General features: G+C 43.9%; 10 non-coding genes and 21 pseudogenes across 10 annotated transcripts; all 31 read right to left on the reverse strand.

Moving 5' to 3' along the window:
* Nucleotides 1-536: 536 nt before the first annotated feature.
* LOC140019632 (5S ribosomal RNA) lies at nt 537-654 on the reverse strand (annotated as a pseudogene).
* A 927-nt stretch (nt 655-1,581) lies between these two features.
* Nucleotides 1,582-1,699, reverse strand: LOC140020474 (5S ribosomal RNA; annotated as a pseudogene).
* A 925-nt stretch (nt 1,700-2,624) lies between these two features.
* On the reverse strand, nt 2,625-2,742 carry LOC140019633 (5S ribosomal RNA; annotated as a pseudogene).
* A 411-nt stretch (nt 2,743-3,153) lies between these two features.
* On the reverse strand, nt 3,154-3,272 carry LOC140017549 (5S ribosomal RNA). Its single transcript, XR_011823857.1, has one exon. It is a non-coding gene; the product is annotated as a 5S ribosomal RNA (ribosomal RNA).
* A 927-nt stretch (nt 3,273-4,199) lies between these two features.
* LOC140019634 (5S ribosomal RNA) lies at nt 4,200-4,317 on the reverse strand (annotated as a pseudogene).
* Nucleotides 4,318-5,245: 928 nt separating this feature from the next.
* LOC140018240 (5S ribosomal RNA) lies at nt 5,246-5,363 on the reverse strand (annotated as a pseudogene).
* A 925-nt stretch (nt 5,364-6,288) lies between these two features.
* Nucleotides 6,289-6,406, reverse strand: LOC140020431 (5S ribosomal RNA; annotated as a pseudogene).
* A 925-nt stretch (nt 6,407-7,331) lies between these two features.
* Nucleotides 7,332-7,449, reverse strand: LOC140019635 (5S ribosomal RNA; annotated as a pseudogene).
* A 411-nt stretch (nt 7,450-7,860) lies between these two features.
* On the reverse strand, nt 7,861-7,979 carry LOC140017997 (5S ribosomal RNA). Its single transcript, XR_011824301.1, has one exon. It is a non-coding gene; the product is annotated as a 5S ribosomal RNA (ribosomal RNA).
* A 923-nt stretch (nt 7,980-8,902) lies between these two features.
* On the reverse strand, nt 8,903-9,020 carry LOC140018242 (5S ribosomal RNA; annotated as a pseudogene).
* Nucleotides 9,021-9,431: 411 nt separating this feature from the next.
* LOC140017528 (5S ribosomal RNA) lies at nt 9,432-9,550 on the reverse strand. The gene has a single exon (XR_011823837.1). It is a non-coding gene; the product is annotated as a 5S ribosomal RNA (ribosomal RNA).
* A 928-nt stretch (nt 9,551-10,478) lies between these two features.
* LOC140018243 (5S ribosomal RNA) lies at nt 10,479-10,596 on the reverse strand (annotated as a pseudogene).
* Nucleotides 10,597-11,523: 927 nt separating this feature from the next.
* On the reverse strand, nt 11,524-11,641 carry LOC140020432 (5S ribosomal RNA; annotated as a pseudogene).
* A 925-nt stretch (nt 11,642-12,566) lies between these two features.
* On the reverse strand, nt 12,567-12,684 carry LOC140019636 (5S ribosomal RNA; annotated as a pseudogene).
* Nucleotides 12,685-13,095: 411 nt separating this feature from the next.
* On the reverse strand, nt 13,096-13,214 carry LOC140017998 (5S ribosomal RNA). Its single transcript, XR_011824302.1, has one exon. It is a non-coding gene; the product is annotated as a 5S ribosomal RNA (ribosomal RNA).
* A 925-nt stretch (nt 13,215-14,139) lies between these two features.
* LOC140020433 (5S ribosomal RNA) lies at nt 14,140-14,257 on the reverse strand (annotated as a pseudogene).
* Nucleotides 14,258-15,182: 925 nt separating this feature from the next.
* LOC140019637 (5S ribosomal RNA) lies at nt 15,183-15,300 on the reverse strand (annotated as a pseudogene).
* Nucleotides 15,301-15,711: 411 nt separating this feature from the next.
* Nucleotides 15,712-15,830, reverse strand: LOC140017999 (5S ribosomal RNA). Its single transcript, XR_011824303.1, has one exon. It is a non-coding gene; the product is annotated as a 5S ribosomal RNA (ribosomal RNA).
* Nucleotides 15,831-16,753: 923 nt separating this feature from the next.
* LOC140018244 (5S ribosomal RNA) lies at nt 16,754-16,871 on the reverse strand (annotated as a pseudogene).
* Nucleotides 16,872-17,282: 411 nt separating this feature from the next.
* LOC140017529 (5S ribosomal RNA) lies at nt 17,283-17,401 on the reverse strand. Its single transcript, XR_011823838.1, has one exon. It is a non-coding gene; the product is annotated as a 5S ribosomal RNA (ribosomal RNA).
* A 928-nt stretch (nt 17,402-18,329) lies between these two features.
* On the reverse strand, nt 18,330-18,447 carry LOC140018245 (5S ribosomal RNA; annotated as a pseudogene).
* A 411-nt stretch (nt 18,448-18,858) lies between these two features.
* On the reverse strand, nt 18,859-18,977 carry LOC140019076 (5S ribosomal RNA). The gene has a single exon (XR_011824586.1). It is a non-coding gene; the product is annotated as a 5S ribosomal RNA (ribosomal RNA).
* A 925-nt stretch (nt 18,978-19,902) lies between these two features.
* Nucleotides 19,903-20,020, reverse strand: LOC140019984 (5S ribosomal RNA; annotated as a pseudogene).
* Nucleotides 20,021-20,431: 411 nt separating this feature from the next.
* LOC140019087 (5S ribosomal RNA) lies at nt 20,432-20,550 on the reverse strand. The gene has a single exon (XR_011824587.1). It is a non-coding gene; the product is annotated as a 5S ribosomal RNA (ribosomal RNA).
* Nucleotides 20,551-21,477: 927 nt separating this feature from the next.
* On the reverse strand, nt 21,478-21,595 carry LOC140019638 (5S ribosomal RNA; annotated as a pseudogene).
* A 411-nt stretch (nt 21,596-22,006) lies between these two features.
* On the reverse strand, nt 22,007-22,125 carry LOC140018000 (5S ribosomal RNA). Its single transcript, XR_011824304.1, has one exon. It is a non-coding gene; the product is annotated as a 5S ribosomal RNA (ribosomal RNA).
* Nucleotides 22,126-23,052: 927 nt separating this feature from the next.
* LOC140019640 (5S ribosomal RNA) lies at nt 23,053-23,170 on the reverse strand (annotated as a pseudogene).
* A 926-nt stretch (nt 23,171-24,096) lies between these two features.
* Nucleotides 24,097-24,214, reverse strand: LOC140020435 (5S ribosomal RNA; annotated as a pseudogene).
* A 925-nt stretch (nt 24,215-25,139) lies between these two features.
* LOC140019641 (5S ribosomal RNA) lies at nt 25,140-25,257 on the reverse strand (annotated as a pseudogene).
* A 925-nt stretch (nt 25,258-26,182) lies between these two features.
* LOC140018246 (5S ribosomal RNA) lies at nt 26,183-26,300 on the reverse strand (annotated as a pseudogene).
* Nucleotides 26,301-26,711: 411 nt separating this feature from the next.
* Nucleotides 26,712-26,830, reverse strand: LOC140019098 (5S ribosomal RNA). Its single transcript, XR_011824588.1, has one exon. It is a non-coding gene; the product is annotated as a 5S ribosomal RNA (ribosomal RNA).
* Nucleotides 26,831-27,700: the final 870 nt, after the last annotated feature.

Here is a 27,700-nt window from a genome sequence, read left to right on the forward strand (position 1 = left end):
GGATTTCGAAACAAAAAAGGGAGGGGTGCAACACGAGGATTTCCCAGGGGGTCACCTAGGGGTGTCAACGGGCCGGGTCCGGGCCGGAATTCATTATTCCGGACCAGGACCCGGATGCGACCCGTTTACCCGACGGGTCTTTTATTCTGTGTTCCGGATCCGGACCCGGCGAGTCTCGGATCCGGGTCGGGTCTACCCGAACAAATTTGCCAAAATTTATAATTTCTAACAAAAAAGAGAAAAAAATATATTTGTAAACTAATTTCTAACTAATGCAAAGAAAAAACCAAATAAGAAAATAAATCAAATTGATTTTACTCAAATACATCATCCTAATCAAATTATATTGATAATATATATTTTTTATAAATTATTAAATCATTTATATCCGGATCCGGGTCTAATACGGGTCGGAATACTATATTCCGTATCCGACCCGTTTTTTTGTTTGAAAAAACGGATCCGGATCCGGATTACGGAATTAAATCCCTACCCATACCCGCAAAAATTTCAGGGATCCGATCCGGATCCGGGTGTAGACCCGACCCGTTGACCGGCCTAGGGTCACCCATCCTAGTACTACTGTCGCCCAAGCACGCTTAACTTCGAAGTTCTGATGGGATCCGGTGCATTAGTGCTGGTATGATCGCACCCGCCATGTTCCTTTCGCTTTATTCTTTTAAACTGCCCCGTCCTGTGAAGCAGTGTGGCTTTTCTGGACCCGAATTCATTTTAAGCGTCAATTCAAGAATTTCCCCTCATCCTTTTATTTATTTACTTTTACATTTTTTTCTTGTTGATTTGCACCATTTTTTTTTCCCTCGTCGCGCAACTCTCAATTATCCTGAAATTGATCCTTCACGCTTGCGCTTATACATTTGCGCCGACAACTTTGACCGACGAACCGGGCTTCGATCCAGCCGTACCGTTCCTGACTTGTCTCGCGCCTTCAGATCCGCCTTCATGCTTCGATGAGAAGCAAAATATAAAGCAATCGTTCCGACGGAGCTAAATTACTACAGCATAAAGAACGAAGGGAAAATTTGGATTTCGAAACAAAAAAGGGAGGGGTGCAACACGAGGATTTCCCAGGGGGTCACCTAGGGGTGTCAACGGGCCGGGTCCGGGCCGGAATTCATTATTCCGGACCCGGACCCGGAGCCGACCCGTTTACCCGACGGGTCTTTTATTCGGTGTTCCGGATCCGGACCCGGCGAGTCTCGGATCCGGGTCGGGTCTACCCGAACAAATTTGCCAAAATTTATAATTTCTAACAAAAAAGAGAAAAAGATATATTTGTAAACTAATTTCTAGCTAATGCAAAGAAAAAACCAAATAAGAAAATAAATCAAATTGATTTTACTCAAATACATCATCCTAATCAAATTATATTGATAATATATATTTTTTATAAATTATCAAATCATTTATATCCGGATCCGGGTCTAGTACGGGTCGGAATACTATATTCCGTATCCGACCCGTTTTTTTGTTTGAAAAAACGGATCCGGATCCGGATAACGGAATTAAATCCCTACCCATACCCGCAAAAATTTCAGGGATCCGATCCGGATCCGGGTGTAGACCCGACCCGTTGACCGGCCTAGGGTCACCCATCCTAGTACTACTGTCGCCCAAGCACGCTTAACTTCGAAGTTCTGATGGGATCCGGTGCACTAGTGCTGGTATGATCGCACCCGCCATGTTCCTTTCGCTTTATTCTTTTAAACTGCCACGTCCTGTGAAGCAGTTTGGCTTTTCTGGACCCGAATTCATTCTAAGCGTCAATTCATGAATTTCCTCTCATCCTTTTATTTATTTACTTTTATATTTTTTTCTTGTTGCTTTGCACCTTTTTTTTCCCTCGTCGCCCAACTCTCAATTATCCTGAAATTGATCCTTCACGCTTGCGCTTATGCATTTGCGCCGACAACTTTGACCGACGATCCGGGTTTCGATCCAGCCGTACCGTTCCTGACTTGTCTCGCGCCTTCAGATCCGCCTTCATGCTTCGATGAGAAGCAAAATATAAAGCAATCGTTCCGACGGAGCTAAATTACTACAGCATAAAGAACGAAGGGGAAATTTGGATTTCGAAACAAAAAAGGGAGGGGTGCAACACGAGGATTTCCCAGGGGGTCACCTAGGGGTGTCAACGGGCCGGGTCCGGGCCGGAATTCATTATTCCGGACCCGGACCCGGATCCGTCCCGTTTACCCGACGGGTCTTTTATTCGGTGTTCCGGATCCGGACCCGGCGAGTCTCGGATCCGGGTCGGGTCTACCCGAACAAATTTGCCAAAATTTATAATTTCTAACAAAAAAGAGAAAAAGATATATTTGTAAACTAATTTCTAGCTAATGCAAAGAAAAAACCAAATAAGAAAATAAATCAAATTGATTTTACTCAAATACATTATCCTAATCAAATTATATTGATAATATATATTTTTTATAAATTATTAAATCATTTATATCCGGATCCGGGTCTAGTACGGGTCGGAATACAATATTCCGTATCCGACCCGTTTTTTTGTTTGAAAAAACGGATCCGGATCCGGATAACGGAATTAAATCCCTACCCATACCCGCAAAAATTTCAGGGATCCGATCCGGATCCGGGTGTAGACCCGACCCGTTGACCGGCCTAGGGTCACCCATCCTAGTACTACTGTCGCCCAAGCACGCTTAACTTCGAAGTTCTGATGGGATCCGGTGCATTAGTGCTGGTATGATCGCACCCGCCATGTTCCTTTCGCTTTATTCTTTTAAACTGCCACGTCCTGTGAAGAAGTTTGGCTTTTCTGGACCCGAATTCATTCTAAGCGTCAATTCATGAATTTCCTCTCATCCTTTTATTTATTTACTTTTATATTTTTTTCTTGTTGCTTTGCACCTTTTTTTTCCCTCGTCGCACAACTCTCAATTATCCTGAAATTGATCCTTCACGCTTGCGCTTATACATTTGCGCCGACAACTTTGACCGACGATCCGGGCTTCGATCCAGCCGTACCGTTCCTGACTTGTCTCGCGCCTTCAGATCCGCCTTCATGCTTCGATGAGAAGCAAAATATAAAGCAATCGTTCCGACGGAGCTAAATTACTACAGCATAAAGAACGAAGGGGAAATTTGGATTTCGAAACAAAAAAGGGAGGGGTGCAACACGAGGACTTCCCAGGGGGTCACCCATCCTAGTACTACTCTCGCCCAAGCACGCTTAACTTCGGAGTTCTGATGGGATCCGGTGCATTAGTGCTGGTATGATCACACCCGCCATGTTCCTTTCGTTTTATTCTTTTAAACTGCCCCGTCCTGTGAAGCAGTGTGGATTTTCTGGACCCGAATTCATTTTAAGCGTCAATTCAAGAATTTCCCCTCATCCTTTTATTTATTTACTTTTACATTTTTTTCTTGTTGATTTGCACCATTTTTTTTTCCCTCGTCGCGCAACTCTCAATTATCCTGAAATTGATCCTTCACGCTTGCGCTTATACATTTGCGCCGACAACTTTGACCGACGATCCGGGTTTCGATCCAGCCGTACCGTTCCTGACTTGTCTCGCGCCTTCAGATCCGCCTTCATGCTTCGATGAGAAGCAAAATATAAAGCAATCGTTCCGACGGAGCTAAATTACTACAGCATAAAGAACGAAGGGGAAATTTGGATTTCGAAACAAAAAAGGAAGGGGTGCAACACGAGGATTTCCCAGGGGGTCACCTAGGGGTGTCAACGGGCCGGGTCCGGGCCGAAATTCATTATTCCGGACCCGGACCCGGATCCGACCCGTTTACCCGACGGGTCTTTTATTCGGTGTTCCGGATCCGGACCCGACGAGTCTCGGATCCGGGTCGGGTCTACCCGAACAAATTTGCCAAAATTTATAATTTCTAACAAAAAAGAGAAAGAGATATATTTGTAAACTAATTTCTAGCTAATGCAAAGAAAAAACCAAATAAGAAAATAAATCAAATTGATTTTACTCAAATACATCATCCTAATCAAATTATATTGATAATATATATTTTTTATAAATTATTAAATCATTTATATCCGGATCCGGGTCTAGTACGGGTCGGAATACTATATTCCGTATCCGACCCGTTTTTTTGTTTGAAAAAACGGATCCGGATCCGGATTACGGAATTAAATCCCTACCCATACCCGCAAAAATTTCAGGGATCCGATCCGGATCCGGGTGTAGACCCGACCCGTTGACCGGCCTAGGGTCACCCATCCTAGTACTACTGTCGCCCAAGCACGCTTAACTTCGAAGTTCTGATGGGATCCGGTGCATTAGTGCTGGTATGATCGCACCCGCCATGTTCCTTTCGCTTTATTCTTTTAAACTGCCCCGTCCTGTGAAGCAGTGTGGCTTTTCTGGACCCGAATTCATTTTAAGCGTCAATTCAAGAATTTCCCCTCATCCTTTTATTTATTTACTTTTACATTTTTTTCTTGTTGATTTGCACCATTTTTTTTTCCCTCGTCGCGCAACTCTCAATTATCCTGAAATTGATCCTTCACGCTTGCGCTTATACATTTGCGCCGACAACTTTGACCGACGAACCGGGCTTCGATCCAGCCGTACCGTTCCTGACTTGTCTCGCGCCTTCAGATCCGCCTTCATGCTTCGATGAGAAGCAAAATATAAAGCAATCGTTCCGACGGAGCTAAATTACTACAGCATAAAGAACGAAGGGGAAATTTAGATTTCGAAACAAAAAAGGGAGGGGTGCAACACTAGGATTTCCCAGGGGGTCACCTAGGGGTGTCAACGGGCCGGGTCCGGGCCGGAATTCATTATTCCGGACCCGGACCCGGATCCGACCCGTTTACCCGACGGGTCTTTTATTCGGTGTTCCGGATCCGGACCCGGCGAGTCTCGGATCCGGGTCGGGTCTACCCGAACAAATTTGCCAAAATTTATAATTTCTAACAAAAAAGAGAAAAAGATATATTTGTAAACTAATTTCTAACTAATGCAAAGAAAAAACCAAATAAGAAAATAAATCAAATTGATTTTACTCAAATACATCATCCTAATCAAATTATATTGATAATATATATTTTTTATAAATTATTAAATCATTTATATCCGGATCCGAGTCTAATACGGGTCGGAATACTATATTCCGTATCCGACCCGTTTTTTTGTTTTGAAAAAATGGATCCGGATCCGGATAACGGAATTAAATCCCTACCCATACCCGCAAAAATTTCAGGGATCCGATCCGGATCCGGGTGTAGACCCGACCCGTTGACCGGCCTAGGGTCACCCATCCTAGTACTACTGTCGCCCAAGCACGCTTAACTTCGGAGTTCTGATGGGATCCGGTGCATTAGTGCTGGTATGATCGCACCCGCCATGTTCCTTTCGCTTTATTCTTTTAAACTGCCACGTCCTGTGAAGCAGTTTGGCTTTTCTGGACCCGAATTCATTCTAAGCGTCAATTCATGAATTTCCTCTCATCCTTTTATTTATTTACTTTTATATTTTTTTCTTGTTGCTTTGCACCTTTTTTTTCCCTCGTCGCGCAACTCTCAATTATCCTGAAATTGATCCTTCACGCTTGCGCTTATACATTTGCGCCGACAACTTTGACCGACGAACCGGGCTTCGATCCAGCCGTACCGTTCCTGACTTGTCTCGCGCCTTCAGATCCGCCTTCATGCTTCGATGAGAAGCAAAATATAAAGCAATCGTTCCGACGGAGCTAAATTACTACAGCATAAAGAACGAAGGGAAAATTTGGATTTCGAAACAAAAAAGGGAGGGGTGCAACACGAGGATTTCCCAGGGGGTCACCTAGGGGTGTCAACGGGCCGGGTCCGGGCCGGAATTCATTATTCCGGACCCGGACCCGGAGCCGACCCGTTTACCCGACGGGTCTTTTATTCGGTGTTCCGGATCCGGACCCGGCGAGTCTCGGATCCGGGTCGGGTCTACCCGAACAAATTTGCCAAAATTTATAATTTCTAACAAAAAAGAGAAAAAGATATATTTGTAAACAAATTTCTAGCTAATGCAAAGAAAAAACCAAATAAGAAAATAAATCAAATTGATTTTACTCAAATACATCATGCTAATCAAATTATATTGATAATATATATTTTTTATAAATTATTAAATCATTTATATCCGGATCCGGGTCTAATACGGGTCGGAATACTATATTCCGTATCCGACCCGTTTTTTTGTTTGAAAAAACGGATCCGGATCCGGATAACGGAATTAAATCCCTACCCATACCCGCAAAAATTTCAGGGATCCGATCCGGATCCGGGTGTAGACCCGACCCGTTGACCGGCCTAGGGTCACCCATCCTAGTACTACTGTCGCCCAAGCACGCTTAACTTCGAAGTTCTGATGGGATCCGGTGCATTAGTGCTGGTATGATCACACCCGCCATGTTCCTTTCGCTTTATTCTTTTAAACTGCCACGTCCTGTGAAGCAGTTTGGCTTTTCTGGACCCGAATTCATTCTAAGCGTCAATTCATGAATTTCCTCTCATCCTTTTATTTATTTATTTTTATATTTTTTTCTTGTTGCTTTGCACCTTTTTTTTCCCTCGTCGCACAACTCTCAATTATCCTGAAATTGATCCTTCACGCTTGCGCTTATGCATTTGCGCCGACAACATTGACCGACGATCCGGGCTTCGATTCAGCCGTACCGTTCCTGACTTGTCTCGCGCCTTCAGATCCGCCTTCATGCTTCGATGAGAAGCAAAATATAAAACAATCGTTCCGACGGAGCTAAATTACTACAGCATAAAGAACGAAGGGAAAATTTGGATTTCGAAACAAAAAAGGGAGGGGTGCAACACGAGGATTTCCCAGGGGGTCACCTAGGGGTGTCAACGGGCCGGGTCCGGGCCGGAATTCTTTATTCCGGACCCGGACTCGGATCCGACCCGTTTACCCGACGGGTCTTTTATTCGGTGTTCCGGATCCGGACCCGGCGAGTCTCGGATCCGGGTCGGGTCTACCCGAACAAATTTGCCAAAATTTATAATTTCTAACAAAAAAGAGAAAAATATATATTTGTAAACTAATTTCTAGCTAATGCAAAGAAAAAACCAAATAAGAAAATAAATCAAATTGATTTTACTCAAATACATCATCCTAATCAAATTATATTGATAATATATATTTTTTATAAATTATTAAATCATTTATATCCGGATCCGGGTCTAGTACGGGTCGGAATACTATATTCCGTATCCGACCCGTTTTTTTGTTTGAAAAAACGGATCCGGATCCGGATTACGGAATTAAATCCCTACCCATACCCGCAAAAATTTCAGGGATCCGATCCGGATCCGGGTGTAGACCCGACCCGTTGACCGGCCTAGGGTCACCCATCCTAGTACTACTGTCGCCCAAGCACGCTTAACTTCGAAGTTCTGATGGGATCCGGTGCATTAGTGCTGGTATGATCGCACCCGCCATGTTCCTTTCGCTTTATTCTTTTAAACTGTCACGTCCTGTGAAGCAGTTTGGCTTTTCTGGACCCGAATTCATTCTAAGCGTCAATTCATGAATTTCCTCTCATCCTTTTATTTATTTACTTTTATATTTTTTTCTTGTTGCTTTGCACCTTTTTTTTCCCTCGTCGCACAACTCTCAATTATCCTGAAATTGATCCTTCACGCTTGCGCTTATACATTTGCGCCGACAACTTTGACCGACGATCCGGGCTTCGATCCAGCCGTACCGTTCCTGACTTGTCTCGCGCCTTCAGATCCGCCTTCATGCTTCGATGAGAAGCAAAATATAAAGCAATCGTTCCGACGGAGCTAAATTACTACAGCATAAAGAACGAAGGGGAAATTTGGATTTCGAAACAAAAAAGGGAGGGGTGCAACACGAGGACTTCCCAGGGGGTCACCCATCCTAGTACTACTGTCGCCCAAGCACGCTTAACTTCGGAGTTCTGATGGGATCCGGTGCATTAGTGCTGGTATGATCGCACCCGCCATGTTCCTTTCGCTTTATTCTTTTAAACTGCCCCGTCCTGTGAAGCAGTGTGGCTTTTCTGGACCCGAATTCATTTTAAGCGTCAATTCAAGAATTTCCCCTCATCCTTTTATTTATTTACTTTTACATTTTTTTCTTGTTGATTTGCACCATTTTTTTTTTCCCTCGTCGCGCAACTCTCAATTATCCTGAAATTGATCCTTCACGCTTGCGCTTGTACATTTGCGCCGACAACTTTGACCGACGATCCGGGCTTCGATCCAGCCGTACCGTTCCTGACTTGTCTCGCGCCTTCAGATCCGCCTTCATGCTTCGATGAGAAGCAAAATATAAAGCAATCGTTCCGACGGAGCTAAATTACTACAGCATAAAGAACGAAGGGGAAATTTGGATTTCGAAACAAAAAAGGGAGGGGTGCAACACGAGGATTTCCCAGGGGGTCACCTAGGGGTGTCAACGGGCCGGGTCCGGGCCGGAATTCATTATTCCGGACCCGGATCCGACCCGTTAACCCGACGGGTCTTTTATTCGGTGTTCCGGATCCGGACCTGGCGAGTCTCGGATTCGGGTCGGGTCTACCCGAACAAATTTGCCAAAATTTATAATTTCTAACAAAAAAGAGAAAAAGATATATTTGTAAACTAATTTCTAACTAATGCAAAGAAAAAACCAAATAAGAAAATAAATCAAATTGATTTTACTCAAATACATCATCCTAATCAAATTATATTGATAATATATATTTTTTATAAATTATTAAATCATTTATATCCGGATCCGGGTCTAATACGGGTCGGAATACTATATTCCGTATCCGACCCGTTTTTTTGTTTTGAAAAAATGGATCCGGATCCGGATAACGGAATTAAATCCCTACCCATACCCGCAAAAATTTCAGGGATCCGATCCGGATCCGGGTCTAGACCCGACCCGTTGACCGGCCTAGGGTCACCCATCCTAGTACTACTGTCGCCCAAGCACGCTTAACTTCGGAGTTCTGATGGGATCCGGTGCATTAGTGCTGGTATGATCGCACCCGCCATGTTCCTTTCGCTTTATTCTTTTAAACTGCCACGTCCTGTGAAGCAGTTTGGCTTTTCTGGACCCGAATTCATTCTAAGCGTCAATTCATGAATTTCCTCTCATCCTTTTATTTATTTACTTTTATATTTTTTTCTTGTTGCTTTGCACCTTTTTTTTCCCTCGTCGCACAACTCTCAATTATCCTGAAAGTGATCCTTCACGCTTGCGCTTATACATTTGCGCCGACAACCTTGACCGACGATCCGGGCTTCGATCCAGCCGTACCGTTCCTGACTTGTCTCGCGCCTTCAGATCCGCCTTCATGCTTCGATAAGAAGCAAAATATAAAGCAATCGTTCCGACGGAGCTAAATTACTACAGCATAAAGAACGAAGGGGAAATTTGGATTTCGAAACAAAAAAGGGAGGGGTGCAACACGAGGACTTCCCAGGGGGTCACCCATCCTAGTACTACTCTCGCCCAAGCACGCTTAACTTCGGAGTTCTGATGGGATCCGGTGCATTAGTGCAGGTATGATCGCACCCACCATGTTCCTTTCGCTTTATTCTTTTAAACTGCCCCGTCCTGTGAAGCAGTGTGGCTTTTCTGGACCCGAATTCATTTTAAGCGTCAATTCAAGAATTTCCCCTCATCCTTTTATTTATTTACTTTTACTTTTTTTTCTTGTTGATTTGCACCATTTTTTTTTCCCTCGTCGCGCAACTCTCAATTATCCTGAAATTGATCCTTCACGCTTGCGCTTATACATTTGCGCCGACAACTTTGACCGACGATCCGGGCTTCGATCCAGCCGTACCGTTCCTGACTTGTCTCGCGCCTTCAGATTCGCCTTCATGCTTCGATGAGAAGCAAAATATAAAGCAATCGTTCCGACGGAGCTAAATTACTACAGCATAAAGAACGAAGGGGAAATTTAGATTTCGAAACAAAAAAGGGAGGGGTGCAACACTAGGATTTCCCAGGGGGTCACCTAGGGGTGTCAACGGGCCGGGTCCGGGCCGGAATTCATTATTCCGGACCCGGACCCGGATCCGACCCGTTTACCCGACGGGTCTTTTATTCGGTGTTCCGGATCCGGACCCGGCGAGTCTCGGATCCGGGTCGGGTCTACCCGAACAAATTTGCCAAAATTTATAATTTCTAACAAAAAAGAGAAAAAGATATATTTGTAAACTAATTTCTAACTAATGCAAAGAAAAAACCAAATAAGAAAATAAATCAAATTGATTTTACTCAAATACATCATCCTAATCAAATTATATTGATAATATATATTTTTTATAAATTATTAAATCATTTATATCCGGATCCGAGTCTAATACGGGTCGGAATACTATATTCCGTATCCGACCCGTTTTTTTGTTTTGAAAAAATGGATCCGGATCCGGATAACGGAATTAAATCCCTACCCATACCCGCAAAAATTTCAGGGATCTGATCCGGATCCGGGTCTAGACCCGACCCGTTGACCGGCCTAGGGTCACCCATCCTAGTACTACTGTCGCCCAAGCACGCTTAACTTCGGAGTTCTGATGGGATCCGGTGCATTAGTGCTGGTATGATCGCACCCGCCATGTTCCTTTCGCTTTATTCTTTTAAACTGCCCCGTCCTGTGAAGCAGTGTGGCTTTTCTGGACCCGAATTCATTTTAAGCGTCAATTCAAGAATTTCCCCTCATCCTTTTATTTATTTACTTTTACATTTTTTTCTTGTTGATTTGCACCATTTTTTTTTCCCTCGTCGCGCAACTCTCAATTATCCTGAAATTGATCCTTCACGCTTGCGCTTATACATTTGCGCCGACAACTTTGACCGACGAACCGGGCTTCGATCCAGCCGTACCGTTCCTGACTTGTCTCGCGCCTTCAGATCCGCCTTCATGCTTCGATGAGAAGCAAAATATAAAGCAATCGTTCCGACGGAGCTAAATTACTACAGCATAAAGAACGAAGGGAAAATTTGGATTTCGAAACAAAAAAGGGAGGGGTGCAACACGAGGATTTCCCAGGGGGTCACCTAGGGGTGTCAACGGGCCGGGTCCGGGCCGGAATTCATTATTCCGGACCCGGACCCGGAGCCGACCCGTTTACCCGACGGGTCTTTTATTCGGTGTTCCGGATCCGGACCCGGCGAGTCTCGGATCCGGGTCGGGTCTACCCGAACAAATTTGCCAAAATTTATAATTTCTAACAAAAAAGAGAAAAAGATATATTTGTAAACAAATTTCTAGCTAATGCAAAGAAAAAACCAAATAAGAAAATAAATCAAATTGATTTTACTCAAATACATCATGCTAATCAAATTATATTGATAATATATATTTTTTATAAATTATTAAATCATTTATATCCGGATCCGGGTCTAATACGGGTCGGAATACTATATTCCGTATCCGACCCGTTTTTTTGTTTGAAAAAACGGATCCGGATCCGGATAACGGAATTAAATCCCTACCCATACCCGCAAAAATTTCAGGGATCCGATCCGGATCCGGGTGTAGACCCGACCCGTTGACCGGCCTAGGGTCACCCATCCTAGTACTACTGTCGCCCAAGCACGCTTAACTTCGAAGTTCTGATGGGATCCGGTGCATTAGTGCTGGTATGATCACACCCGCCATGTTCCTTTCGCTTTATTCTTTTAAACTGCCACGTCCTGTGAAGCAGTTTGGCTTTTCTGGACCCGAATTCATTCTAAGCGTCAATTCATGAATTTCCTCTCATCCTTTTATTTATTTATTTTTATATTTTTTTCTTGTTGCTTTGCACCTTTTTTTTCCCTCGTCGCACAACTCTCAATTATCCTGAAATTGATCCTTCACGCTTGCGCTTATGCATTTGCGCCGACAACATTGACCGACGATCCGGGCTTCGATTCAGCCGTACCGTTCCTGACTTGTCTCGCGCCTTCAGATCCGCCTTCATGCTTCGATGAGAAGCAAAATATAAAACAATCGTTCCGACGGAGCTAAATTACTACAGCATAAAGAACGAAGGGAAAATTTGGATTTCGAAACAAAAAAGGGAGGGGTGCAACACGAGGATTTCCCAGGGGGTCACCTAGGGGTGTCAACGGGCCGGGTCCGGGCCGGAATTCTTTATTCCGGACCCGGACTCGGATCCGACCCGTTTACCCGACGGGTCTTTTATTCGGTGTTCCGGATCCGGACCCGGCGAGTCTCGGATCCGGGTCGGGTCTACCCGAACAAATTTGCCAAAATTTATAATTTCTAACAAAAAAGAGAAAAAGATATATTTGTAAACTAATTTCTAGCTAATGCAAAGAAAAAACCAAATAAGAAAATAAATCAAATTGATTTTACTCAAATACATCATCCTAATCAAATTATATTGATAATATATATTTTTTATAAATTATTAAATCATTTATATCCGGATCCGGGTCTAGTACGGGTCGGAATACTATATTCCGTATCCGACCCGTTTTTTTGTTTGAAAAAACGGATCCGGATCCGGATTACGGAATTAAATCCCTACCCATACCCGCAAAAATTTCAGGGATCCGATCCGGATCCGGGTGTAGACCCGACCCGTTGACCGGCCTAGGGTCACCCATCCTAGTACTACTGTCGCCCAAGCACGCTTAACTTCGAAGTTCTGATGGGATCCGGTGCATTAGTGCTGGTATGATCGCACCCGCCATGTTCCTTTCGCTTTATTCTTTTAAACTGTCACGTCCTGTGAAGCAGTTTGGCTTTTCTGGACCCGAATTCATTCTAAGCGTCAATTCATGAATTTCCTCTCATCCTTTTATTTATTTACTTTTATATTTTTTTCTTGTTGCTTTGCACCTTTTTTTTCCCTCGTCGCACAACTCTCAATTATCCTGAAATTGATCCTTCACGCTTGCGCTTATACATTTGCGCCGACAACTTTGACCGACGATCCGGGCTTCGATCCAGCCGTACCGTTCCTGACTTGTCTCGCGCCTTCAGATCCGCCTTCATGCTTCGATGAGAAGCAAAATATAAAGCAATCGTTCCGACGGAGCTAAATTACTACAGCATAAAGAACGAAGGGGAAATTTGGATTTCGAAACAAAAAAGGGAGGGGTGCAACACGAGGACTTCCCAGGGGGTCACCCATCCTAGTACTACTGTCGCCCAAGCACGCTTAACTTCGGAGTTCTGATGGGATCCGGTGCATTAGTGCTGGTATGATCGCACCCGCCATGTTCCTTTCGCTTTATTCTTTTAAACTGCCACGTCCTGTGAAGCAGTTTGGCTTTTCTGGACCCGAATTCATTCTAAGCGTCAATTCATGAATTTCCTCTCATCCTTTTATTTATTTACTTTTATATTTTTTTCTTGTTGCTTTGCACCTTTTTTTTCCCTCGTCGCGCAACTCTCAATTATCCTGAAATTGATCCTTCACGCTTGCGCTTATACATTTGCGCCGACAACTTTGACCGACGAACCGGGCTTCGATCCAGCCGTACCGTTCCTGACTTGTCTCGCGCCTTCAGATCCGCCTTCATGCTTCGATGAGAAGCAAAATATAAAGCAATCGTTCCGACGGAGCTAAATTACTACAGCATAAAGAACGAAGGGAAAATTTGGATTTCGAAACAAAAAAGGGAGGGGTGCAACACGAGGATTTCCCAGGGGGTCACCTAGGGGTGTCAACGGGCCGGGTCCGGGCCGGAATTCATTATTCCGGACCCGGACCCGGAGCCGACCCGTTTACCCGACGGGTCTTTTATTCGGTGTTCCGGATCCGGACCCGGCGAGTCTCGGATCCGGGTCGGGTCTACCCGAACAAATTTGCCAAAATTTATAATTTCTAACAAAAAAGAGAAAAAGATATATTTGTAAACAAATTTCTAGCTAATGCAAAGAAAAAACCAAATAAGAAAATAAATCAAATTGATTTTACTCAAATACATCATGCTAATCAAATTATATTGATAATATATATTTTTTATAAATTATTAAATCATTTATATCCGGATCCGGGTCTAATACGGGTCGGAATACTATATTCCGTATCCGACCCGTTTTTTTGTTTGAAAAAACGGATCCGGATCCGGATAACGGAATTAAATCCCTACCCATACCCGCAAAAATTTCAGGGATCCGATCCGGATCCGGGTGTAGACCCGACCCGTTGACCGGCCTAGGGTCACCCATCCTAGTACTACTGTCGCCCAAGCACGCTTAACTTCGAAGTTCTGATGGGATCCGGTGCATTAGTGCTGGTATGATCACACCCGCCATGTTCCTTTCGCTTTATTCTTTTAAACTGCCACGTCCTGTGAAGCAGTTTGGCTTTTCTGGACCCGAATTCATTCTAAGCGTCAATTCATGAATTTCCTCTCATCCTTTTATTTATTTATTTTTATATTTTTTTCTTGTTGCTTTGCACCTTTTTTTTCCCTCGTCGCACAACTCTCAATTATCCTGAAATTGATCCTTCACGCTTGCGCTTATGCATTTGCGCCGACAACATTGACCGACGATCCGGGCTTCGATTCAGCCGTACCGTTCCTGACTTGTCTCGCGCCTTCAGATCCGCCTTCATGCTTCGATGAGAAGCAAAATATAAAACAATCGTTCCGACGGAGCTAAATTACTACAGCATAAAGAACGAAGGGAAAATTTGGATTTCGAAACAAAAAAGGGAGGGGTGCAACACGAGGATTTCCCAGGGGGTCACCTAGGGGTGTCAACGGGCCGGGTCCGGGCCGGAATTCTTTATTCCGGACCCGGACTCGGATCCGACCCGTTTACCCGACGGGTCTTTTATTCGGTGTTCCGGATCCGGACCCGGCGAGTCTCGGATCCGGGTCGGGTCTACCCGAACAAATTTGCCAAAATTTATAATTTCTAACAAAAAAGAGAAAAAGATATATTTGTAAACTAATTTCTAGCTAATGCAAAGAAAAAACCAAATAAGAAAATAAATCAAATTGATTTTACTCAAATACATCATCCTAATCAAATTATATTGATAATATATATTTTTTATAAATTATTAAATCATTTATATCCGGATCCGGGTCTAGTACGGGTCGGAATACTATATTCCGTATCCGACCCGTTTTTTTGTTTGAAAAAACGGATCCGGATCCGGATTACGGAATTAAATCCCTACCCATACCCGCAAAAATTTCAGGGATCCGATCCGGATCCGGGTGTAGACCCGACCCGTTGACCGGCCTAGGGTCACCCATCCTAGTACTACTGTCGCCCAAGCACGCTTAACTTCGAAGTTCTGATGGGATCCGGTGCATTAGTGCTGGTATGATCGCACCCGCCATGTTCCTTTCGCTTTATTCTTTTAAACTGTCACGTCCTGTGAAGCAGTTTGGCTTTTCTGGACCCGAATTCATTCTAAGCGTCAATTCATGAATTTCCTCTCATCCTTTTATTTATTTACTTTTATATTTTTTTCTTGTTGCTTTGCACCTTTTTTTTCCCTCGTCGCACAACTCTCAATTATCCTGAAATTGATCCTTCACGCTTGCGCTTATACATTTGCGCCGACAACTTTGACCGACGATCCGGGCTTCGATCCAGCCGTACCGTTCCTGACTTGTCTCGCGCCTTCAGATCCGCCTTCATGCTTCGATGAGAAGCAAAATATAAAGCAATCGTTCCGACGGAGCTAAATTACTACAGCATAAAGAACGAAGGGGAAATTTGGATTTCGAAACAAAAAAGGGAGGGGTGCAACACGAGGACTTCCCAGGGGGTCACCCATCCTAGTACTACTGTCGCCCAAGCACGCTTAACTTCGGAGTTCTGATGGGATCCGGTGCATTAGTGCTGGTATGATCGCACCCGCCATGTTCCTTTCGCTTTATTCTTTTAAACTGCCCCGTCCTGTGAAGCAGTTTGGCTTTTCTGGACCCGAATTCATTTTAAGCGTCAATTCAAGAATTTCCCCTCATCCTTTTATTTATTTACTTTTACATTTTTTTCTTGTTGATTTGCACCATTTTTTTTTTCCCTCGTCGCGCAACTCTCAATTATCCTGAAATTGATCCTTCACGCTTGCGCTTGTACATTTGCGCCGACAACTTTGACCGACGATCCGGGCTTCGATCCAGCCGTACCGTTCCTGACTTGTCTCGCGCCTTCAGATCCGCCTTCATGCTTCGATGAGAAGCAAAATATAAAGCAATCGTTCCGACGGAGCTAAATTACTACAGCATAAAGAACGAAGGGGAAATTTGGATTTCGAAACAAAAAAGTGAGGGGTGCAACACGAGGATTTCCCAGGGGGTCACCTAGGGGTGTCAACGGGCCGGGTCCGGGCCGGAATTCATTATTCCGGACCCGGATCCGACCCGTTAACCCGACGGGTCTTTTATTCGGTGTTCCGGATCCGGACCTGGCGAGTCTCGGATTCGGGTCGGGTCTACCCGAACAAATTTGCCAAAATTTATAATTTCTAACAAAAAAGAGAAAAAGATATATTTGTAAACTAATTTCTAACTAATGCAAAGAAAAAACCAAATAAGAAAATAAATCAAATTGATTTTACTCAAATACATCATCCTAATCAAATTATATTGATAATATATATTTTTTATAAATTATTAAATCATTTATATCCGGATCCGGGTCTAATACGGGTCGGAATACTATATTCCGTATCCGACCCGTTTTTTTGTTTTGAAAAAATGGATCCGGATCCGGATAACGGAATTAAATCCCTACCCATACCCGCAAAAATTTCAGGGATCCGATCCGGATCCGGGTCTAGACCCGACCCGTTGACCGGCCTAGGGTCACCCATCCTAGTACTACTGTCGCCCAAGCACGCTTAACTTCGGAGTTCTGATGGGATCCGGTGCATTAGTGCTGGTATGATCGCACCCGCCATGTTCCTTTCGCTTTATTCTTTTAAACTGCCACGTCCTGTGAAGCAGTTTGGCTTTTCTGGACCCGAATTCATTCTAAGCGTCAATTCATGAATTTCCTCTCATCCTTTTATTTATTTACTTTTATATTTTTTTCTTGTTGCTTTGCACCTTTTTTTTCCCTCGTCGCACAACTCTCAATTATCCTGAAAGTGATCCTTCACGCTTGCGCTTATACATTTGCGCCGACAACCTTGACCGACGATCCGGGCTTCGATCCAGCCGTACCGTTCCTGACTTGTCTCGCGCCTTCAGATCCGCCTTCATGCTTCGATAAGAAGCAAAATATAAAGCAATCGTTCCGACGGAGCTAAATTACTACAGCATAAAGAACGAAGGGGAAATTTGGATTTCGAAACAAAAAAGGGAGGGGTGCAACACGAGGACTTCCCAGGGGGTCACCCATCCTAGTACTACTCTCGCCCAAGCACGCTTAACTTCGGAGTTCTGATGGGATCCGGTGCATTAGTGCAGGTATGATCGCACCCACCATGTTCCTTTCGCTTTATTCTTTTAAACTGCCCCGTCCTGTGAAGCAGTGTGGCTTTTCTGGACCCGAATTCATTTTAAGCGTCAATTCAAGAATTTCCCCTCATCCTTTTATTTATTTACTTTTACTTTTTTTTCTTGTTGATTTGCACCATTTTTTTTTCCCTCGTCGCGCAACTCTCAATTATCCTGAAATTGATCCTTCACGCTTGCGCTTATACATTTGCGCCGACAACTTTGACCGACGATCCGGGCTTCGATCCAGCCGTACCGTTCCTGACTTGTCTCGCGCCTTCAGATTCGCCTTCATGCTTCGATGAGAAGCAAAATATAAAGCAATCGTTCCGACGGAGCTAAATTACTACAGCATAAAGAACGAAGGGGAAATTTAGATTTCGAAACAAAAAAGGGAGGGGTGCAACACTAGGATTTCCCAGGGGGTCACCTAGGGGTGTCAACGGGCCGGGTCCGGGCCGGAATTCATTATTCCGGACCCGGACCCGGATCCGACCCGTTTACCCGACGGGTCTTTTATTCGGTGTTCCGGATCCGGACCCGGCGAGTCTCGGATCCGGGTCGGGTCTACCCGAACAAATTTGCCAAAATTTATAATTTCTAACAAAAAAGAGAAAAAGATATATTTGTAAACTAATTTCTAACTAATGCAAAGAAAAAACCAAATAAGAAAATAAATCAAATTGATTTTACTCAAATACATCATCCTAATCAAATTATATTGATAATATATATTTTTTATAAATTATTAAATCATTTATATCCGGATCCGAGTCTAATACGGGTCGGAATACTATATTCCGTATCCGACCCGTTTTTTTGTTTTGAAAAAATGGATCCGGATCCGGATAACGGAATTAAATCCCTACCCATACCCGCAAAAATTTCAGGGATCCGATCCGGATCCGGGTCTAGACCCGACCCGTTGACCGGCCTAGGGTCACCCATCCTAGTACTACTGTCGCCCAAGCACGCTTAACTTCGGAGTTCTGATGGGATCCGGTGCATTAGTGCTGGTATGATCGCACCCGCCATGTTCCTTTCGCTTTATTCTTTTAAACTGCCACGTCCTGTGAAGCAGTTTGGCTTTTCTGGACCCGAATTCATTCTAAGCGTCAATTCATGAATTTCCTCTCATCCTTTTATTTATTTACTTTTATATTTTTTTCTTGTTGCTTTGCACCTTTTTTTTCCCTCGTCGCACAACTCTCAATTATCCTGAAAGTGATCCTTCACGCTTGCGCTTATACATTTGCGCCGACAACCTTGACCGACGATCCGGGCTTCGATCCAGCCGTACCGTTCCTGACTTGTCTCGCGCCTTCAGATCCGCCTTCATGCTTCGATAAGAAGCAAAATATAAAGCAATCGTTCCGACGGAGCTAAATTACTACAGCATAAAGAACGAAGGGGAAATTTGGATTTCGAAACAAAAAAGGGAGGGGTGCAACACGAGGACTTCCCAGGGGGTCACCCATCCTAGTACTACTCTCGCCCAAGCACGCTTAACTTCGGAGTTCTGATGGGATCCGGTGCATTAGTGCTGGTATGATCGCACCCACCATGTTCCTTTCGCTTTATTCTTTTAAACTGCCCCGTCCTGTGAAGCAGTGTGGCTTTTCTGGACCCGAATTCATTTTAAGCGTCAATTCAAGAATTTCCCCTCATCCTTTTATTTATTTACTTTTACATTTTTTTCTTGTTGATTTGCACCATTTTTTTTTCCCTCGTCGCAAAACTCTCAATTATCCTGAAATTGATCCTTCACGCTTGCGCTTATACATTTGCGCTGACAACTTTGACCGACGATCCGGACTTCGATCCAGCCGTACCGTTCCTGACTTGTCTCGCGCCTTCAGATTCGCCTTCATGCTTCGATGAGAAGCAAAATATAAAGCAATCGTTCCGACGGAGCTAAATTACTACAGCATAAAGAACGAAGGGGAAATTTAGATTTCGAAACAAAAAAGGGAGGGGTGCAACACTAGGATTTCCCAGGGGGTCACCTAGGGGTGTCAACGGGCCGGGTCCGGGCCGGAATTCATTATTCCGGACCCGGACCCGGATCCGACCCGTTTACCCGACGGGTCTTTTATTCGGTGTTCCGGATCCGGACCCGGCGAGTCTCGGATCCGAGTCGGGTCTACCCGAACAAATTTGTCAAAATTTATAATTTCTAACAAAAAAGAGAAAAAGATATATTTGTAAACAAATTTCTAGCTAATGCAAAGAAAAAACCAAATAAGAAAATAAAACAAATTGATTTTACTCAAATACATCATCCTAATCAAATTATATTGATAATATATATTTTTTATAAATTATTAAATCATTTATATCCGGATCCGGGTCTAGTACGGGTCGGAATACTATATCCGTATCCGACCCGTTTTTTTGTTTGAAAAAACGGATCCGGATCCGGATAACGGAATTAATCCCTACCCATACCCGCAAAAATTTCAGGGATCCGATCCGGATCCGGGTCCAGACCCGACCCGTTGACCGGCCTAGGGTCACCCATCCTAGTACTACTGTCGCCCAAGCACGCTTAACTTCGGAGTTCTGATGGGTTCCGGTGCATTAGTGCTGGTATGATCGCACCCGCCATGTTCCTTTCGCTTTATTCTTTTAAACTGCCACGTCCTGTGAAGCAGCTTGGCTTTTCTGGACCCGAATTCATTCTAAGCGTCAATTCATGAATTTCCTCTCATCCTTTTATTTATTTACTTTTATATTTTTTTCTTGTTGCTTTGCACCTTTTTTTTCCCTCGTCGCACAACTCTCAATTATCCTGAAAGTGATCCTTCACGCTTGCGCTTATACATTTGCGCCGACAACCTTGACCGACGATCCGGGCTTCGATCCAGCCGTACCGTTCCTGACTTGTCTCGCGCCTTCAGATCCGCCTTCATGCTTCGATAAGAAGCAAAATATAAAGCAATCGTTCCGACGGAGCTAAATTACTACAGCATAAAGAACGAAGGGGAAATTTGGATTTCGAAACAAAAAAGGGAGGGGTGCAACACGAGGACTTCCCAGGGGGTCACCCATCCTAGTACTACTCTCGCCCAAGCACGCTTAACTTCGGAGTTCTGATGGGATCCGGTGCATTAGTGCTGGTATGATCGCACCCACCATGTTCCTTTCGCTTTATTCTTTTAAACTGCCCCGTCCTGTGAAGCAGTGTGGCTTTTCTGGACCCGAATTCATTTTAAGCGTCAATTCAAGAATTTCCCCTCATCCTTTTATTTATTTACTTTTACATTTTTTTCTTGTTGATTTGCACCATTTTTTTTTCCCTCGTCGCGCAACTCTCAATTATCCTGAAATTGATCTTTCACGCTTGCGCTTATACATTTGCGCCGACAACTTTGACCGACGATCCGGGCTTCGATCCAGCCGTACCGTTCCTGACTTGTCTCGCGCCTTCAGATTCGCCTTCATGCTTCGATGAGAAGCAAAATATAAAGCAATCGTTCCGACGGAGCTAAATTACTACAGCATAAAGAACGAAGGGGAAATTTAGATTTCGAAACAAAAAAGGGAGGGGTGCAACACTAGGATTTCCCAGGGGGTCACCTAGGGGTGTCAACGGGCCGGGTCCGGGCCGGAATTCATTATTCCGGACCCGGACCCGGATCCGACCCGTTTACCCGACGGGTCTTTTATTCGGTGTTCCGGATCCGGACCCGGCGAGTCTCGGATCCGGGTCGGGTCTACCCGAACAAATTTGCCAAAATTTATAATTTCTAACAAAAAAGAGAAAAAGATATATTTGTAAACAAATTTCTAGCTAATGCAAAGAAAAAACCAAATAAGAAAATAAAACAAATTGATTTTACTCAAATACATCATCCTAATCAAATTATATTGATAATATATATTTTTTATAAATTATTAAATCATTTATATCCGGATCCGGGTCTAATACGGGTCGGAATACTATATTCCGTATCCGACCCGTTTTTTTGTTTGAAAAAACGGATCCGGATCCGGATAACGGAATTAAATCCCTACCCATACCCGCAAAAATTTCAGGGATCCGATCCGGATCCGGGTGTAGACCCGACCCGTTGACCGGCCTAGGGTCACCCATCCTAGTACTACTGTCGCCCAAGCACGCTTAACTTCGAAGTTCTGATGGGATCCGGTGCATTAGTGCTGGTATGATCGCACCCGCCATGTTCCTTTCGCTTTATTCTTTTAAACAGTCACGTCCTGTGAAGCAGTTTGGCTTTTCTGGACCCGAATTCATTCTAAGCGTCAATTCATGAATTTCCTCTCATCCTTTTATTTATTTACTTTTATATTTTTTTCTTGTTGCTTTGCACCTTTTTTTTCCCTCGTCGCACAACTCTCAATTATCCTGAAATTGATCCTTCACGCTTGCGCTTATACATTTGCGCCGACAACTTTGACCGACGATCCGGGCTTCGATCCAGCCGTACCGTTCCTGACTTGTCTCGCGCCTTCAGATCCGCCTTCATGCTTCGATGAGAAGCAAAATATAAAGCAATCGTTCCGACGGAGCTAAATTACTACAGCATAAAGAACGAAGGGGAAATTTGGATTTCGAAACAAAAAAGGGAGGGGTGCAACACGAGGACTTCCCAGGGGGTCACCCATCCTAGTACTACTGTCGCCCAAGCACGCTTAACTTCGGAGTTCTGATGGGATCCGGTGCATTAGTGCTGGTATGATCGCACCCACCATGTTCCTTTCGCTTTATTCTTTTAAACTGCCCCGTCCTGTGAAGCAGTGTGGCTTTTCTGGACCCGAATTCATTTTAAGCGTCAATTCAAGAATTTCCCCTCATCCTTTTATTTATTTACTTTTACATTTTTTTCTTGTTGATTTGCACCATTTTTTTTTCCCTCGTCGTGCAACTCTCAATTATCCTGAAATTGATCCTTCACGCTTGCGCTTATACATTTGCGCCGACAACTTTGACCGACGATCCGGGCTTCGATCCAGCCGTACCGTTCCTGACTTGTCTCGCGCCTTCAGATCCGCCTTCATGCTTCGATGAGAAGCAAAATATAAAGCAATCGTTCCGACGGAGCTAAATTACTACAGCATAAAGAACGAAGGGGAAATTTGGATTTCGAAACAAAAAAGGGAGGGGTGCAACACGAGGATTTCCCAGGGGGTCACCTAGGGGTGTCAACGGGCCGGGTCCGGGCCGGAATTCATTATTCCGGACCAGGACCCGGATGCGACCCGTTTACCCGACGGGTCTTTTATTCTGTGTTCCGGATCCGGACCCGGCGAGTCTCGGATCCGGGTCGGGTCTACCCGAACAAATTTGCCAAAATTTATAATTTCTAACAAAAAAGAGAAAAAAATATATTTGTAAACTAATTTCTAACTAATGCAAAGAAAAAACCAAATAAGAAAATAAATCAAATTGATTTTACTCAAATACATCATCCTAATCAAATTATATTGATAATATATATTTTTTATAAATTATTAAATCATTTATATCCGGATCCGGGTCTAATACGGGTCGGAATACTATATTCCGTATCCGACCCGTTTTTTTGTTTGAAAAAACGGATCCGGATCCGGATAACGGAATTAAATCCCTACCCATACCCGCAAAAATTTCAGGGATCCGATCCGGATCCGGGTGTAGACCCGACCCGTTGACCGGCCTAGGGTCACCCATCCTAGTACTACTGTCGCCCAAGCACGCTTAACTTCGAAGTTCTGATGGGATCCGGTGCATTAGTGCTGGTATGATCGCACCCGCCATGTTCCTTTCGCTTTATTCTTTTAAACTGCCCCGTCCTGTGAAGCAGTGTGGCTTTTCTGGACCCGAATTCATTTTAAGCGTCAATTCAAGAATTTCCCCTCATCCTTTTATTTATTTACTTTTACATTTTTTTCTTGTTGATTTGCACCATTTTTTTTCCCTCGTCGCGCAACTCTCAATTATCCTGAAATTGATCCTTCACGCTTGCGCTTATACATTTGCGCCGACAACTTTGACCGACGAACCGGGCTTCGATCCAGCCGTACCGTTCCTGACTTGTCTCGCGCCTTCAGATCCGCCTTCATGCTTCGATGAGAAACAAAATATAAAGCAATCGTTCCGACGGAGCTAAATTACTACAGCATAAAGAACGAAGGGAAAATTTGGATTTCGAAACAAAAAAGGGAGGGGTGCAACACGAGGATTTCCCAGGGGGTCACCTAGGGGTGTCAACGGGCCGGGTCCGGGCCGGAATTCATTATTCCGGACCCGGACCCGGAGCCGACCCGTTTACCCGACGGGTCTTTTATTCGGTGTTCCGGATCCGGACCCGGCGAGTCTCGGATCCGGGTCGGGTCTACCCGAACAAATTTGCCAAAATTTATAATTTCTAACAAAAAAGAGAAAAAGATATATTTGTAAACAAATTTCTAGCTAATGCAAAGAAAAAACCAAATAAGAAAATAAATCAAATTGATTTTACTCAAATACATCATGCTAATCAAATTATATTGATAATATATATTTTTTATAAATTATTAAATCATTTATATCCGGATCCGGGTCTAATACGGGTCGGAATACTATATTCCGTATCCGACCCGTTTTTTTGTTTGAAAAAACGGATCCGGATCCGGATAACGGAATTAAATCCCTACCCATACCCGCAAAAATTTCAGGGATCCGATCCGGATCCGGGTGTAGACCCGACCCGTTGACCGGCCTAGGGTCACCCATCCTAGTACTACTGTCGCCCAAGCACGCTTAACTTCGAAGTTCTGATGGGATCCGGTGCATTAGTGCTGGTATGATCACACCCGCCATGTTCCTTTCGCTTTATTCTTTTAAACTGCCACGTCCTGTGAAGCAGTTTGGCTTTTCTGGACCCGAATTCATTCTAAGCGTCAATTCATGAATTTCCTCTCATCCTTTTATTTATTTATTTTTATATTTTTTTCTTGTTGCTTTGCACCTTTTTTTTCCCTCGTCGCACAACTCTCAATTATCCTGAAATTGATCCTTCACGCTTGCGCTTATGCATTTGCGCCGACAACATTGACCGACGATCCGGGCTTCGATTCAGCCGTACCGTTCCTGACTTGTCTCGCGCCTTCAGATCCGCCTTCATGCTTCGATGAGAAGCAAAATATAAAACAATCGTTCCGACGGAGCTAAATTACTACAGCATAAAGAACGAAGGGAAAATTTGGATTTCGAAACAAAAAAGGGAGGGGTGCAACACGAGGATTTCCCAGGGGGTCACCTAGGGGTGTCAACGGGCCGGGTCCGGGCCGGAATTCTTTATTCCGGACCCGGACCCGGATCCGACCCGTTTACCCGACGGGTCTTTTATTCGGTGTTCCGGATCCGGACCCGGCGAGTCTCGGATCCGGGTCGGGTCTACCCAAACAAATTTGCCAAAATTTATAATTTCTAACAAAAAAGAGAAAAAGATATATTTGTAAACTAATTTCTAGCTAATGCAAAGAAAAAACCAAATAAGAAAATAAATCAAATTGATTTTACTCAAATACATCATCCTAATCAAATTATATTGATAATATATATTTTTTATAAATTATTAAATCATTTATATCCGGATCCGGGTCTAGTACGGGTCGGAATACTATATTCCGTATCCGACCCGTTTTTTTGTTTGAAAAAACGGATCCGGATCCGGATAACGGAATTAAATCCCTACCCATACCCGCAAAAATTTCAGGGATCCGATCCGGATCCGGGTGTAGACCCGACCCGTTGACCGGCCTAGGGTCACCCATCCTAGTACTACTGTCGCCCAAGCACGCTTAACTTCGAAGTTCTGATGGGATCCGGTGCATTAGTGCTGGTATGATCGCACCCGCCATGTTCCTTTCGCTTTATTCTTTTAAACTGCCACGTCCTGTGAAGCAGTTTGGCTTTTCTGGACCCGAATTCATTCTAAGCGTCAATTCATGAATTTCCTCTCATCCTTTTATTTATTTACTTTTATATTTTTTTCTTGTTGCTTTGCACCTTTTTTTTCCCTCGTCGCACAACTCTCAATTATCCTGAAATTGATCCTTCACGCTTGCGCTTATGCATTTGCGCCGACAACTTTGACCGACGATCCGGGCTTCGATCCAGCCGTACCGTTCCTGACTTGTCTCGCGCCTTCAGATCCGCCTTCATGCTTCGATGAGAAGCAAAATATAAAGCAATCGTTCCGACGGAGCTAAATTACTACAGCATAAAGAACGAAGGGGAAATTTGGATTTCGAAACAAAAAAGGGAGGGGTGCAACACGAGGATTTCCCAGGGGGTCACCTAGGGGTGTCAACGGGCCGGGTCCGGGCCGGAATTCATTATTCCGGACCCGGACCCGGATCCGACCCGTTTACCCGACGGGTCTTTTATTCTGTGTTCCGGATCCGGACCCGGCGAGTCTCGGATCCGGGTCGGGTCTACCCGAACAAATTTGCCAAAATTTATAATTTCTAACAAAAAAGAGAAAAAAATATATTTGTAAACTAATTTCTAACTAATGCAAAGAAAAAACCAAATAAGAAAATAAATCAAATTGATTTTACTCAAATACATCATCCTAATCAAATTATATTGATAATATATATTTTTTATAAATTATTAAATCATTTATATCCGGATCCGGGTCTAATACGGGTCGGAATACTATATTCCGTATCCGACCCATTTTTTTGTTTGAAAAAACGGATCCGGATCCGGATAACGGAATTAAATCCCTACCCATACCCGCAAAAATTTCAGCGATCCGATCCGGATCCGGGTCTAGACCCGACCCGTTGACCGGCCTAGGGTCACCCATCCTAGTACTACTGTCGCCCAAGCACGCTTAACTTCGGAGTTCTGATGGGATCCGGTGCATTAGTGCTGGTATGATCGCACCCGCCATGTTCCTTTCGCTTTATTCTTTTAAACTGCCACGTCCTGTGAAGCAGTTTGGCTTTTCTGGACCCGAATTCATTCTAAGCGTCAATTCATGAATTTCCTCTCATCCTTTTATTTATTTACTTTTATATTTTTTTCTTGTTGCTTTGCACCTTTTTTTTCCCTCGTCGCACAACTCTCAATTATCCTGAAATTGATCGTTCACGCTTGCGCTTATACATTTGCGCCGACAACTTTGACCGACGATCCGGGCTTCGATCCAGCCGTACCGTTCCTGACTTGTCTCGCGCTTTCAGATCCGCCTTCATGCTTCGATAAGAAGCAAAATATAAAGCAATCGTTCCGACGGAGCTAAATTACTACAGCATAAAGAACGAAGGGGAAATTTGGATTTCGAAACAAAAAAGGGAGGGGTGCAACACGAGGACTTCCCAGGGGGTCACCCATCCTAGTACTACTCTCGCCCAAGCACGCTTAACTTCGGAGTTCTGATGGGATCCGGTGCATTAGTGCTGGTATGATCGCACCCACCATGTTCCTTTCGCTTTATTCTTTTAAACTGCCCCGTCCTGTGAAGCAGTGTGGCTTTTCTGGACCCGAATTCATTTTAAGCGTCAATTCAAGAATTTCCCCTCATCCTTTTATTTATTTACTTTTACATTTTTTTCTTGTTGATTTGCACCATTTTTTTTTCCCTCGTCGCGCAACTCTCAATTATCCTGAAATTGATCCTTCACGCTTGCACTTATACATTTGCGCCGACAACTTTGACCGACGATCCGGGCTTCGATCCAGCCGTACCGTTCCTGACTTGTCTCGCGCCTTCAGATCCGCCTTCATGCTTCGATGAGAAGCAAAATATAAAGCAATCGTTCCGACGGAGCTAAATTACTACAGCATAAAGAACGAAGGGGAAATTTGGATTTCGAAACAAAAAAGGGAGGGGTGCAACACGAGGATTTCCCAGGGGGTCACCTAGGGGTGTCAACGGGCCGGGTCCGGGCCGGAATTCATTATTCCGGACCCGGACCCGGATCCGACCCGTTTACCCGACGGGTCTTTTATTCTGTGTTCCGGATCCGGACCCGGCGAGTCTCGGATCCGGGTCGGGTCTACCCGAACAAATTTGCCAAAATTTATAATTTCTAACAAAAAAGAGAAAAAAATATATTTGTAAACTAATTTCTAACTAATGCAAAGAAAAAACCAAATAAGAAAATAAATCAAATTGATTTTACTCAAATACATCATCCTAATCAAATTATATTGATAATATATATTTTTTATAAATTATTAAATCATTTATATCCGGATCCGGGTCTAATACGGGTCGGAATACTATATTCCGTATCCGACCCGTTTTTTTGTTTGAAAAAACGGATCCGGATCCGGATAACGG

The sequence above is a fragment of the Coffea arabica genome, chromosome 11c (genome assembly GCF_036785885.1).
Source record: "Coffea arabica cultivar ET-39 chromosome 11c, Coffea Arabica ET-39 HiFi, whole genome shotgun sequence".
NCBI lineage: Eukaryota > Viridiplantae > Streptophyta > Magnoliopsida > Gentianales > Rubiaceae > Coffea > Coffea arabica.